Source organism: Macaca fascicularis, chromosome 7 (genome assembly GCF_037993035.2).
Source record: "Macaca fascicularis isolate 582-1 chromosome 7, T2T-MFA8v1.1".
Taxonomy (NCBI): domain Eukaryota; kingdom Metazoa; phylum Chordata; class Mammalia; order Primates; family Cercopithecidae; genus Macaca; species Macaca fascicularis.
Genome location: NC_088381.1, coordinates 73,874,905 through 73,889,551, shown reverse-complemented (window position 1 = coordinate 73,889,551; position 14,647 = coordinate 73,874,905). Strand labels below are relative to the sequence as shown.

At 49.7% G+C, this 14,647-nt stretch overlaps 1 long non-coding RNA gene across 4 annotated transcripts in view; it reads right to left on the bottom strand.

Annotated features, from left to right (window-relative positions):
- The window catches only part of LOC135971897 (uncharacterized), a 68,185-nt gene that overhangs the window by 42,079 nt on the left and 11,459 nt on the right, over positions 1-14,647 (bottom strand). For 3 of the 4 annotated variants that reach the window (XR_012415363.1, XR_010588263.2, XR_010588264.2), the window contains exons 2-4: positions 5,972-6,187; positions 3,589-3,674; positions 2,698-2,835 (exon numbers count right to left, since the gene is read on the bottom strand). This is a non-coding gene — a long non-coding RNA (uncharacterized lncRNA). The remainder of the gene's footprint in view (positions 1-2,697; positions 2,836-3,588; positions 3,675-5,971; positions 6,188-14,647) is intronic. The other variant, XR_012415364.1, reaches the window with a different exon arrangement.

The window sequence follows — 14,647 nt, the reverse complement described above, 5'->3', positions numbered from 1 at the left end:
TTTTAGAGTTAGGTCATTGCATTGCTATTTTTGCAATTACATGTGTAAGTAGGTCCCACTTCTACAGATTTCATCAGGATAGCAATATTTGTTATGAGAAGGGAACCCTGAGCCTGATGGGATCGAGAATGGCTGGTCTGAGCCAGATGGCAGATGGCACTCCCCTGGTGATGACTATGGGTTTGTGGATTGGGCGGAGCAATTTTTGGCATCTTCACTCTTTGGCATGAACAAGGAGGCAACAACACGGGCCTGATGGCTATTGGCAGCCATCTTGTGCTCATGAGGGAAATGTTCCTGAGGATAAAGCCAACGTGGAGAACAGAGGTGGGGGACCTGGATCTTTGGTGATGTCACCGAGCCCTGATGCTACGGCATCTGAGGATACCCTGCCTCTGCATCTCCAGCCCTGTGAGGTAAATGTTCTTACAAGAAGAACAGTGGCAACCAACTGTTAGGTTCAATGGCATGAATGGTTTGGGTTAAATGGCACTACTGCCCCGGTTTCCCTTTCAGAAAAAGGGATCCTGGTGAGCATGGATACAGCTTCCTCTTACAGTGATGCCAACATGGCCATTCATGTTTCTGACCACTTAAAGGCCACCTTTAAAGGCCAGACGTCAGAGAAGACAGTAGCAGCTGCAGTCTTCTTCCTGCTATAGGCTTCTCTCCACCTCTGAGAAATGTTCATGGGGCTCAAAGTGAGTGGGGCAGAAAGGCTATGAATCTAGGTCTCCATAGGAGCTCAAGGCTGAGTATCCACTGTGTAAACCAAGAGTGGACCCAAGCCACAGAAAAGCCAGCCTGGCGGAATCCTGGCCTGTTGTGCACATCTGGAAGACATGCAGGAACTACCCAGTCCAGCTCCCTGTGTATCAGTCAGGGTAGGCTATGTTATGGTGACAGCAACCCTCCAAACCTCAATGACTTAAAGAAACTATGTTTCATTCCCACTCCTATTTACATGCCCATTGAAGATGGGCAAGAAGCCTCTGCTCATCCAAGTCACTCAGGGATGCAGGCTGCAGGGAGTTCCATATTGACCCATACGCCCACCATTCCTGGGAACAGAAGGAGAGCACAGCAAACCCCAAACTTACTGTCCTTTAAGGCTTCTGCTGAAAAAGTCACATATCTCTTCCCCACATGTTTCATTGGTCAAAACAAGTCACATGGCCATGCCTGCCTTCACCAGAGATAGGTGCATACTCCTCCTGCCAGGAGGGCCAGTAAAGGAGAAGACACTGCATATGAGGACAGTATACAGCCTCCTGCACCTGATTTGTGGTCATCTATGTGGTCACCCTGATTCTACCTGAGCTCCCAGAGGACCTTTCCATGACAGCAGGTCTGACTGTGCTGGCCCCCATATGAGGGCCTTCAGGGGACCTCGTCCCTGACCAGAGAAAATGCAAACCTTCAGCATGGCCATCAAAACCATTCATGGGGCCAGGCACGGTGGCTCACATCTGTAATCCTAACACTTTGGGAGTCCAAGGCAGCCAGATCACTTGAGGTCAGGGGTTCGAGACCAGCCTGGCTGACATGTTAAAGCCCCATCTCTACTAAAAATACAAAAAATGAGCCGGGAGCCGGGCATGGTGGTGCATGCCTGTAATCCCAGCTACTTGGGAGCCTGAGGCAGGAGAATCACTTGAACCTGGGAGGCAGAGGTTGCAGTGAGCCGAGATCGTCCCACTGCACACCTCTAGCCTGGGTGATAGAGCGAGACTCTGTCTCAAAAAAAAAGAGAAGAAAAAGAAGAAAAAAACCACCACGGTCTAGCCTCTATTTACTTCTCCAACTCCTCCCTCTTTATTTGCTACTCACTCACTGAGCCATAAACATTTAGCAAGTGCTTCTGTGTGGTGCTGACCACTGTGCAAAATGCTGAGCATGAAAGGATATACATCCTTGTGAGTCCCTTAAAAGCCCGGATCACCTCTTCTTCATACCCAAAGACTCTCAGCAGCAGCAGCCTGCCATGTGTTAAGAAAGAATGAGACAGCTCTGTACGTGCTGATATGGGACCACCCTTAAAATAGAAGTGAAGTTTAAAAAAGCGAGATGCAAACCAGCCATAGTGACTTGCATCTGTAATCCCAGCTACTCTGGAGGCTGAGGTAGGAGGATTGCTTGAGGCCAGGAGTTCAAGACCGCCTGGGCAACACAGCAAAACCTCACCTCACTACCCCCTTAAAATAATTTTTTTAAAAAAATTAGCCAGATGTAGTGCCATGCACCCATAGTCCCAGCTACTCGGGAGGCTAAGGCAAAAAGATCCCTTGAGCCCAGGAGTTTGAGACCAACTTAAAAACAAAAGTCGGGGGCAAGATGTATAACAGGGTGAATAGTGTGCTAACTTTGTTGCACAGTGTGATTGAACACATGTGGAATATCTCTGGACAGATACAAAATACACTGATATTAATAACTGCCTGTGAGGTGGGGAACCCACCCCAAGGGACTGGGGGATCCACCTAAGAAACTTACCTTTCTTGTCTACCCTTTGTTTAGTTTGAATATTTTACAATGTGCTTTAAAAAAAAGAAAAAGTCAGAGCCTGGTGCAGTGGCTCACACCTGTAATCCCAGCACTTTAGGAGGCCAAAGCAGGTGGATTGCTTGAGGCCAGGAGTTGGAGACAAGCCTGGACAACATAACAAAACCCCATCTCCACTAAAAATACAAAAATTACCTGAGCACGGTAGTGTGTGCCTGTAGTCCCAGCTACTTGGGAGGCTGAGATAGGAGGATCACTTGAACCTGTGAGGTGGAGGTTGCAGTGAGCCGAGATCGCACCACTGCACTCCAGTCTGGGCAACAGAGTGAGACTCTGTCTCAAAAAAAAAAAAAGAAAGAAAGAAAGAGAGAGAGAGAGAGAAAGGAAGGAAGGAAGGAAGGAAGGAAGGAAGGAAGGAAGGAAGGAAGGAAGGAAGGAAGGAAGGAAAAAAAGAGAAAAATGTTGTAGTATATGCTATTTTAACTTGGTTTTATTTTACACTTTCCTGATAAAGATTCAAACAATAGACAAGGATATAAATGAAAAAGTACATGTGTCCCATCCCTTACCCTCTTCCCCCTGCCCCAAACCCAGCTCCTGGTTGCCCGTGCTCAGCTTCTTGTCACATAGGCAATGTGTGCACTGCACTCAATTCCATCTTAGGTGTGCACTGCAGGAGATATTCTCTTTTTATGCTTTTGTGAAATTTTTAATTTTTCTCAACAAGTGTATTGTTATGGAAATAAGAAAAAAATACATACTTTTCAAAGTGCTCTGAATTAAGACAGGGCTTGAGGCTCCTGCCTTCCTCCTCCCTTCAACTTGGGAGAAACAGGCTTGACACTACCCCCGACCCCACTGCCATCCACACCATCCCTGCCACCTCAGTTTGGGAAGTGACTGGGCGGCAGAAGCAGTCTTTCTAATTCCAGAAAAGGCCTCCAGTTCCATGTTGAATAAAATTCAACATAAGTCCCTTCCTCACCTCCTCCTCTGACCTCATCACCTCAACCCTCCTCTCCCTTTCCAAGCCTCTGCCAACCAGGCCTCCTTTCGGATGCCAGAGTAGTACCACAAAGAAGAAACCTGTTGCCCTGTTGATTTTTCAGAGGGACTCAACCCAGGAATTTTCCTCTGTCTTGTTCTTCAACAGGAAGTCTCTAGAAATGGATCTGAAATACAGCAAAGGAAGAAAGGGAAGCAACTTGAAAAATCCCTCTTTCACGTAGATGTCAGGTTAAAAACGACTGGCCTTGTTAAAACCGCACCTTAATGAGGCTCCTTCCCAGCCTAATTGTCACCATGGCAATGACCCCTGGTGGCCATCTTTAATTAACTCAGTCAGAGTCACCAAATGAGCTCCTCCAGCAAATTGCTCACTAGCCCAGGCAGTCACGCGGCCCCTCCTCTGTCCTCTGCCCTCTCTCTTCTGGCACGGGTGATGGGACAGAAAATTCTCAGCTCTGGTTTTCCTCTCTACCTGCTGGTTCTCCTTGGCATGGCCAGGGAGGGACTCAGACACTGGTAATAATAATAAAGTAATAACAATACTAGTGTTATGCTAAGCACTTTTTCTGTATTATCTCATTTAATTTTCACAGTAATCCTAGGAGGGATGCACTATCATTATCCTTTTTTTTTTGTTTTTTTTTTTTCTGATGAGAAAACTGAGGCACAGAGAGACTCAGTCAGTCAGAGGCAGAGCTGGAATTTAAACCCAAAGTGTCTGGCTCCAGAGTCACTATGGTAGTCCCTCTGCTAGAGATGAAGCTCACAGGGTCTCCTGCTTCTTCTGCAGCACAATAAAGACCTGGAATTGCTTCCATGCCCACTGCTTTCCAACTGTATGACCTTGGGCTACTCACTTCACAATTCCGAACCTGGTTCCTCATCTGGAACAGGGAGGGTCATTAAAGTGGGCTGAGGGTGGATCAGGGGCATGAACAACCTCATCAGTTCTGTTCAATAATGACCCCCCATCTCCACCAGAACCTTCCTGTTTGTAGTCACCCTGGTGTGGCTTTAGAAGCAAGTTGGCATGGAGGTTAAGAGACAATAAATGAGGCCAAATGTTGTGGCTCATGCCTATAATCCCAGTATTTTGGGAGGCCAAGGCAAGTGGATCGCTTGAGCCCAGGAGTTCCAGACCAGCCTGGGCAACATGGTAAGACCCCATCTCTACTATATATATATATATATTTAAATATATAATAGATCTATTTTATATATTATATTTTATATAGTATATGTAATATATATTATATACAATTATACATTATAATATATTATACATAATATATCATATATAATAGATATTGAATATATTAAATATATCTATTATATATTAAATTTATATATTTATATAATATATATCATATTAAATATATGATATATGATATATTATAATATATAATGTTATATATTAATTATATAATATATTATATATTAATAATATATTATTATATTAATAATATATTAATTATATACACTATATTATATGTAAATAACAGAAAGGACCTCTGTGAGGCCATATTGAAAGGTCAATTATCAATCCTCATCTTTCTTGGCCTGTCAGCATATTGGATACTTTTGATCTCTCCCTTGTTCTTAAGATACCTCCACTGCCCCCAACCCCCAGCCTCAAGGACATCACTTTTTTTGTTTTCTCCTTCTTCAAAGACCCTCCCTCCCAGTCTCCTTTACTGATTTTCTTTAATTTCTTTCTCTAAAATGAAAGTACTCCAGTGTTCTGCCCCTGGAACACTTTTCTTCTTTGTACTTTTACTCTCTAGTGATCTCATCTTGCTGCATGGTTTTAGATAAGACCATAAGCTTACCTCTCCCACATTAATATCTCCAGCCAGAACCTCTCCTCTGAATGCCAAGTTTATATGTCCAGTTGCCTACTAGGCTATCCCCTTTGGCTATCTAGTAGATCTCTCAAACTTAACATTTCCAGAAACAGCTTCAGATCCCCATCCCCAAAACTCTACTCCTCCTTCAGCCTTCCCCAGTTCAGGAAATAGAAACTCCATCCTTCCAGGTGCTCAACCTCAAACCCCCAGGGTCATCCTTGACTCCACTATTTCTCTCCTGCACACCCCTCTAATGTCTCAGCAAATACAAGCAATTCTATCTTCAAAACATCAGGATTAAGCCAGTTCTAACCCATCCCTGCCATCCTGATAGACAATTAAGGTGGAAGAAGTAGACAGGGGCTAGATCATTGAGGGGGAGGGATCTCTTAGCTCTAGCAAGAACTTTTAAGTTTTAATCTGAATGATATGGAAAACCATATGAGTACTTTACATAGGATCAGATTTGCCTCTTGAAAAGACCATTCTGGGTACTGAGTGGAGAATGGATTGAGGCAGCAAGATGAAAAGTAGTGAATCCTGTTAAGTGGCTATTAAGGTTTTGCGGAATGATCATGGCGTGGACTACTTCCCTTCCAGGCTGAATCTCTCACCTGAGATGGGAGGAGGCCGTCTCAGAGGCGGAAAGGCTGACCCAGGATGTGCCTGAACAAGTGAGCTTCTGTCGGTGACCCCAACGGAGGCAGCCCGAGTTTCAGCACCACTGGGAGGACAGCTCCCATCTCGCCTCAGAGCCAGAGAATCCAGAGCCTCTGCACTGAGGCCAGTCCTGCAGTCTTGGGGTCCAGCGCCCTCTCAGAGACTGGCAGCTAGAAGAAAAAGGCGAATGCCCTTTCTCTGAAGACTTCTGTTTGCTACCCTTCATAACGGAGATAACGATGCCGCCACACCGCCAAGCCAGACCCTTACGGATTTTAGGGGTCACCAGTGGAAGGGGAGACCCAAAGCAAACCCTCTGAAAATAGTGTCTGTCGTAGACACCGGAGTTTATTTCCCCGACTTCGGAAAATTAAAAAAGATGCCAGGTGTGCAGTTGGTTGGGGAAAAGGGCGTTTCTGCACAGCTTCTGTTAGCCTGCACTGCTCTGTTGTATATCTGCTGACAAAGCTCCCAAGAACTAAGTTGCTTCTCTGAGAGCTGGACAGTTTAATCATTCCAGACCCAGTGCAGATTTTCTCCCACCAATGGCAGAGTTTCTCTAGGATGGGGTAGTGAGAGGCCCGCCCTCTACTCCTGGCCCTCCTGGCTCTGCCCTCTCTAACTGAATCTAGTTTCCCCTGATCACTTTTGAACTGGATTGATTTTTTAATCTGGAGCCCATCAGGATTCCTCTTTCAGGAGTTGGGGGATGCCACTTGGGGTCGGTGGCCTGGGGAAGGCTTGCTGTGCCGCTTCTGGCTCCTAAAGGTCCTGTCAGGAGGGTCAGAGAAGATGGGAAGGGTCTCAGCCTTCTCACTCAGAAATGACCTTTGGGTTTCAGAACCCTAAAGAGGAGCTTTCTCTCAGCTTCCCTATGAGAGGGGAAAGGGAGCAGCAAAGACTCTGACTTTGACCTTAGGGACACCCCAGACCACAGTGGGAACCCACCCTGTCATGGCCATCTGCTCCACAGTGCTACACCCTCCATTTCTGCCATTGCCCAGGTCCACATGGGCACCCTGTGCCCACCTAGCTTCCCTGCACTAGGTGGGGGCTTGATCCTTAGGCAGGCTTCATCCTGGAAATGTCCCTTAAATGGGCCAGGCTCCAACTTCAGAACTACCCTGCTCTAAGGGACATCATAAGGTAGATACAGAAGTTGGGGGATGCCAGGACTAGGTTTTTGGTGTGAAGGCAAGGCCAGACCAGACCTAGAATCAAATCCCATCCCCTTCTCTTTTTACTCCCTCATTATGTGACCTGGGGTAAGTCACTTTTCACTTCACCGCTCCTGGACTTAGATTCTAACCCTAAGTAGCTCCTCCCAAGGGGCTGCTGTCAGGAGTCACTGAAACAAAAGTAAACTTCTGATCAATGCCCCATAATTGGCCCTCTGTTGATAAAATATGAATGCCTTTTCTGGAAAAGGGATACGTGAGGAGGCTTCATAGAAGTAAGGGAGACTCCCCCTTCCGCCAACCAGCCCATATCCTGTATCTTTCTAGACTCCTGCAACCTTCAATGGGGACTGGGCAAATATGCTGCCACCCAAAAAGTGAGGCCCCGAAGGTGATCTGTCCTGACCAGGTTCCCACTTCAGTTCCTCAGACCAAGACCCCAGGTGAAGGAGACCTCTGCTCTCAGCCAGAATTATCCTGTGTGACTCTCCTCCCTCCTGGGGTCCCAGCACTCCATTTTAGGAACTTCAAAAGGGGCCTGAGGGACAACAGGAGGCTTCCAGTTGGCTGCCCCAGGAACAAGGGCATCCACTTCCTTTCATCAAGACTTCCACTACCCCATCTGTAAAACTGGGAGAAAGACTCCTCAGATGAGGATTAAACGACACAAACATCCAGCAAGACACTCAACACTCGGTCTTGACAGGCATCCACAGAGGTTTACAGTCTCCCTCAAGACGCTTGCTGGCACTCCTCTGAGGGGCTGGTATTTTGGCTCCCAAGGGTTCAAGAGGTTAAAAGATCTGGCCGAGTTCACACAGCTGGAAATGTGGAGTTTCGCGACTCCAACCCAACTTCTCCAGACACAGAGCGTCTGGGAGGGCAGAAGCCAAGCTCCTGAGCTTGCTGGGCCAAACACCAGGGGCCAGGAGTGGGCAGGGCCGGCGGGACCGCCAGCTGCCTCACTGGATTCACTGGTTCAGCCACTCTTCCGGGACCACGTGGGCCAGCAGAGAGCATGCGTCCCCCGCGTCTCCCTCTTCCGATCTTGCCCTCATCTACAGGGCCAAACCCAAACCCGCCTGCTCTGGGGCAAAGGGGAAACCGTCTCCAATCATTTGCTCCTCAATATCTTTCCGATTCTGGCATCTTTTGAGCTGAGGTGCAACTCCTTTTGCTAATTAGCTGCAATGATGAACTCTCGGGAGCTCTGATATTTGAAAATATCTATGAAAACTACTCCATATATACATAGATGCATGCATATATACATAAACACATACCAGGGCCCCCAAATTAGCTGTCCCTCCAGCTGCCGACCCGCCACCGCCACCGCAGAGTAGTGGACGAGAAAACCTGGCGCTGCGGGAGGCAGAATGAGGAATGTCCCGTTCAAGGCCCGAACCCACGTGGCACCCCTGCCCCGTTCCAAGGTGGAGTCTCTGGGCTTTACCTCTTCCAGGTCTAGCCGCAGGGATAGGGGGAAGGGTGGGGTGCGGGGGGATGGTACTGTTTCCACCCCCAAACTGCCGTGAGGAGGCCCCTTGTACCCACGCCTGCAGCCCGGAGTGTCCCGGCCAGGCAGCTTTACTTCGCTGAGTTGTACTGAGTGCCTGCTCCGAGCCGGGTGCAGCGGAGAAGCCGAGCTCCGGGTGGCCCTCCTGCAGCGCAGGCACGCACCGACTCGGGATCGCGGCCGGGACACCGCCCTCAGCCCTGCGCTTCCCAGGCCAGGCCTGGCCAGGAACCAAACCCGTGCCCCGCTGCAGCAAAGGGACGCTCAGGAAGTCGGCCCTGCAAGTCTGCGTTGGTTCAAAAGCACCTCACTGCGCCCTCTGCAACCACCCGCCACTTCCCGGTCATCCTGCCTTCGCGGCGCTCCCCAGCGCCTGGCGGGGGCACTGCACACAGTAGGTGCTCGGTCAAGGGTAATTCCCTCCCGCCTTGCGGTCTGGAGACCGCAAGCGATGACTACCTGGGCTCCCCCTGCTGGAGACCGCAGTAACGACCCGAGGCCCCATCCTCTCTGAACGCTTATTTTTTTTAACTACTGTAGACCCTCCACGCACCCCCACCCCATCTCCGCCTCCTGCCAGTTACAGGGCAGAGGCTACCAGGAAGATCTTATTTTCCCACAACTTTATCCTGAACGCCAACAAAATGAAAAATGCACACATTTACCCAACAAATATTTACTGAGCACTCACTCTAATATTAATCACCACAGTGAACACTGGGTACTTACTGCATGGAAGGCATTGTTGGGCTCTTTTACATGTATCAGCTCATTTAATCCTCACAACAACCCTAGCAGGATGGTACTATTATTATTCCCGCTTTGCAGTTGAAGACACACCCAGGCCCAAAAAGACGTGGCCAAGCTCTCTCAAAGCGGGGAACAGGCTTTGAACTGGGATGTCTCCGGATCCCAGGCTCCTAACCATTACATCACACCATGGAACGCTATGGTAAAATTAAATATTTATATATATATATATATATATGACATAAGAAGTGGCTTCAAAGCATCCCTTGTTCTCTAATTCTCCCTGTGAAATTTTTCCTACTAAGAGAAACAGACACACGTTTTACCTAGAGAGAGATGTTGAAGTTTTCTGGTCATTTTCTGGGTATGCATTTGCTTGGGCCACCGGCAGATATAAGAGTAAGATGGTTGCCCCACATATTGAACAAGATGTAAGGTTTAAAAAAAAAGTATGCAAACAACTACCTGTCTGAGGTCCCCACCCCATCACTTCAAAGCTGTACTTCCTTTTGGAATAGAAGAGAATGAGGCTCCATAAGACGCAGTGGACTGTTCTTCACTCCTAAGAAGTCAGGAGCATGAAGGAGCCTGACATACTTCTTTTGGACACTCCCCCCACCCCGCCCCATCAAACTGAATTCGTCACACTCTTTATGAGCCTCTCCTTTGTTCCTGGAGACCTTGAATGGGTCCAGCCACTCCCCTCACTAAGAGCCTGGGCACAGCTTTGGTGGAGGTGATAAGTGCCAGGGTAAAGGTACACTGTGCAGCCTGAGTTAGGGTGAGACCACCCACCTTGGGAAGGGTGCCATAGTGAGAAAGCCATGGACCTAGACCAGGAGTACAGGAATTTTAGAGTGTAGAGAGCCCTTGGAGACCAGCTAACGCATCACTTATCCAGCACAAAGACTTGCAAGGTGCAGGGTCAGATGCGGTGGCTCACGCCTATAATCCCAGCACTTTGAGATGCTGAGGCAGGCAGATCATTTGAGGCCAGGAGTTCAAGACCAGCCTGGCCAACACGGCAAAATCCCATCTCTACTTAAAAAACAAAAATTAGCCAGGTGTGGTGGCACACAGCTGTAATCCCAGCTATTTGGGAGGCTGAGGCACAAGAACTATTTGAACCTGGGAGGCAGAGGTTGCAGTGAGCCGAGATCATGCCACTGCACTGCATCCTGGGTGATACAGCGAGACTCTGTCTCAAAAAAAAAAAAAAAACAAAACAAAACCTTCCAAAGTGCCACAAGTGTGCCTTGGGCACAGGATGTTAAACGATCCACTTCAGTCCCTGATGCCAATATTCCATTGTGGAAACTAAAGACCCATTACATCACTTTCCTCTCTGCCCCAGCCTTATCCCTGTCCCCTGGCCCAGGTCTATCTATTAACTGTGTGTGTGTAACTTTCCCGTTTAAGACTCTAAGATCCTTTGAAGACAGGCTTGTATGTTACTCACCACTGTACTCCAAGCACTGGGCACAGGGTCTGATAGAGAGTAGGAGCTGAACTAAACAAATGAATTCTCCCACAACATCTCTGCCTGGTTATCATGCTGCCCCTATTGGAATCCTCCTAGAGATGAGGCACTCACTACTTCTCCATGGGACTGCATCCCTGTGCATCAGTTAGCAGGTGAGGTCTCCCTTCTGCAGACTCCCAGACCTAGTTACCACCCTCTGAGCCTTTCCTGAATCCTGAAAAAAAGCTACTGATTGTACCAGACAGCCAGACACCTGCCTTCTGTCCTTGGAGCATGGTCCAATCTAGAAAAGGGAGATATCCTCTCCCCAAAGGGCATAGGAGACCCACCTGAGCCCCAGAGAACCCAGCCCACTTGGGGGCTGAGTTCATAGCATAGTGTGTAGTTGAGTGGGGGCTTATCCTCAAAACTCCCCGGCATGTCTGGTAATGAGCGTCTGGGAGGGGCTGGATAGAAAATATGGAAACACTGCAATGTCATGTTGGTTCTATAGTATTTTCCTGAGTTTTCACATGTCAGTGTGAGCCAAAGGATGAGCATGCATCCATGCATGTGCGTGCATGTCAAACTACTTGCACGTAGGCAAGCATGGACCTAGGAATGTGGCCAGAAGTGAGTCTATGTCCTGGGGAGGAGGGGTGGTGCGCCACAGTGTGCACAGGCTGGTGAATGCCCCCAGAAAAACTGGGGTCTGGATGACCCTAAGGGTGTGTGTATGTATACGAGTATGCAGGAGTGTGTATGTGTTCACAAGCAATCTGTCTGAGGGGCTGGCCGTGTGTGTGTGTGTGCGCGCACATAGATATAAAGACAAACTGCAGTCTGGTTCTGTCTGGGTAGCATGTGTGTGATGTGTGTATATTTACAGATATTTCCTAACCTAGTTTGGTGACATTGTAATCTTGTGGCTGAGCATGCATGTGTACATGTATGTGTATATATGTGTTTACAATGTAATCCCAAGCCTGCATGTGAGTGACTAGTGTGACTGTGTATGTTTGTGTTTTACATGCACATTCCAGCCTGGTTCCACACCCCAGGACTCTATGGAATATGAAGGTCCTCAGATGAGCCCAGCACATCCTGAGGCTGGCTGAGTGCTGGGTGGAGTATGTATAGGTGACTGGTGTTTACCAGTAACCATGACCAGCCACCAGCCTTTGTCTGGTGCCCACTTCCCATGGCCCCTAAATTCCTCACCCTGGTAGGACCCTGGCTGTCCTTGCTCTGGACTGCTTTCCCCAAGGAGTCCCTTTAACTCACAGCCCCTTTCCTGGCCAGGGGGCTGGGAGTTGGGGGATATTCATCTCGGGGAGTTTTTGTTCTGCCTCATGAAAAGCCTCAATGGCTGGGAATACCATTCTAATTACGGGGAAGCCCAGCTTATGTGGGGGACACAAAGGGCTGTGGTCTCATAGCAGCTCCTTCCATCCGTCAAATAAGGCCGTCTAATGACGGGGTGAGAGCTGTGAATGCCTAAAACAAACTCGAAAAGGAGGGAAAATAAAGCCGCCGGGGGCTTAAAATATATTAAATTACCCTGATTAGGAGCTGTGGCTTTGCAGGCACTAGTTGGAGAGGCTGGGGAGGCTGTGAGTCCTGCTATTCACGTCAGGGGGGAAGAGGGGTCAGTAGGTCGGGGGCGGGGGGTGTTCACAGAGCCCTGGCCCATTCTCATGCTAACACCAGAGACACACTGCAGGCTTAGTGGGCTGGAAAATAGAAATGAATTTGCCGTAATCCTCCTTCCTCCCTCATCGTCTCCCTCCCTCCCTCTCTCTCTCTCTCCCTCTGCAGCCCAGGAGAAGCTTTGCCTAATCGCAGCCCGTTAGAGCCTGCTGGGCATTGGGGCAGAGCCACACCCCAGAGCCTGTGTCCCTCAGCCCTCTCATTCCTTGCACCTTTCTGTGGGGCCCAGAATGAGAATGGGCTCTAGGGCTTATGTGAAAGAGCAGTAAAGGCAGGCGGTGGGGTTCTAGTGGATGGGGAGTGCCAGGCCCCTTTCCAGCATACAATTATTTACAATCCACAATTACTCCTTTAAGCACATGTACACAATTCAGAGACACAAATATCCCTTCACTCTTCTACACACACCTCCTCACAACACATCTCTTCACAAACACACACTTGAATAGGCACAAATATATCTGTACACAATTTGCAGACACATCTACTCCTTCAAGGGCGAACACACCCAGGCACCCACGGAGCTCTTTACAGGCACCCACGCATGGAGACATAGCCCTTGTCAGATGGCCATAGGCTGCCTCCAACATACACGTGCACCAACACGTGCACCAACACACATGTGCATACCCATGCAGACCCCTGCACACCCCTTCAGGCATACCTCCAGAACCACGACCTAGTACAACTGCAATGTTTCGCAAGGAGGAACTGAGGCTCAGAGGGCAGCGGAGGGGCCGCCCTTCCCCAGTGCTAGTTGAGTCAGCCCTGTTTCTAAGTGCTGCAAGACCTTGGATAAGTCATTGCCCTCTCAGGGCCTCAGTTTCCTGCTATTAAAGAGGATATTTGAACTAACATTCTAGAAAACCCTTCCAGTTCAGAAATTGGTAGGAGCCAGTCTCAGGGACTATCGCTTGTGTCCCTCCCCTCCCTCTGCACACTCAGGTGGAAGTCCACGCCTCCACGGTGTACACAGTGAATCCCTCCAGTCACACGGTTACAAACTAGAGGGTCCGCCGGGGAGTCCTGTAGCCATATCCTCGTAGGTCCCGCTGTAAGTGGCTCCACCGTCCCGCCCGCCCACCGTCAGCTGTGCTCTCCTTCTTGTGACTTTGTCGGTGCGACTATCCCGGTTTGGGACGTGAGGGTGTCAGGTGTGGCTCTGAACCACCGAGCCCCACAGAGTGGTGCCAGGGACCCGGGAGAGGCTCCCGAACGCGCTCCTCTCCGGCCCCCAGCGCCCTCTGTCGGCGAATCTGGAACAGGCGCGCCCGGAGGAGGCCAGACGCGTGCACGTGACCCTGGGACCTGACCCCGGGAGTCTGCACAATGAAACCTGCGCCCGCTGATTCTCGGCTTGGCCGTGGGGAGCCAGGGATCCGCAGGCCAGACTGGAACAGAGGCCACGAGAGTGAACTGAACAGAGAGAGCGTGGGAAGCGCAAGACCCGGCCCCGCCACCCGCTTCTCCTCGTGGCTCCTAGAACACCTCTACCTACCAGCGCCCCACAGAGAGCAAGCGCGCGCGGGGGTATGGAGGGCACCCAGGCCAGAGCGAACACACCAGGGCCGGCTGCGTGCTGCTAGCGAACCTGAGCCCATTGGCCGCAGCGTTTCCATCCGTGATGTGGCAGTCAAAGTGTGCCAGGGAGAAGCCCTGGGAAGTTCAGGAACCTATCTCCCACCCACCCTAGGCAGAGAAGGCAAGGACCCGCGAGCCCCCACTAGATACCCCACAAGGGCACCCGGGTCAGCGGAGGCTGCTGCTGCCCCTCTTTCCTGGAAGGCAGCACCAAGGCTGAGCTAAGCCGCTTGCTGAAAGTCGGACAGGACAAAACCTGGAACCGCAGTGGGGAAAGCTGGTGCAACCGAGATCCTTCCAGCCTGGGCATCAAGACGCTCTAAGTGGTGATCTAACGGCCTGGGAGTTGAGTAGGGTCCTGGGGAAGCAAAAGCCACAGCTTTAAGATGGACGCTCCTGGTGTGAGCTAGATTGTTTCAAGGAACCCAGGGCC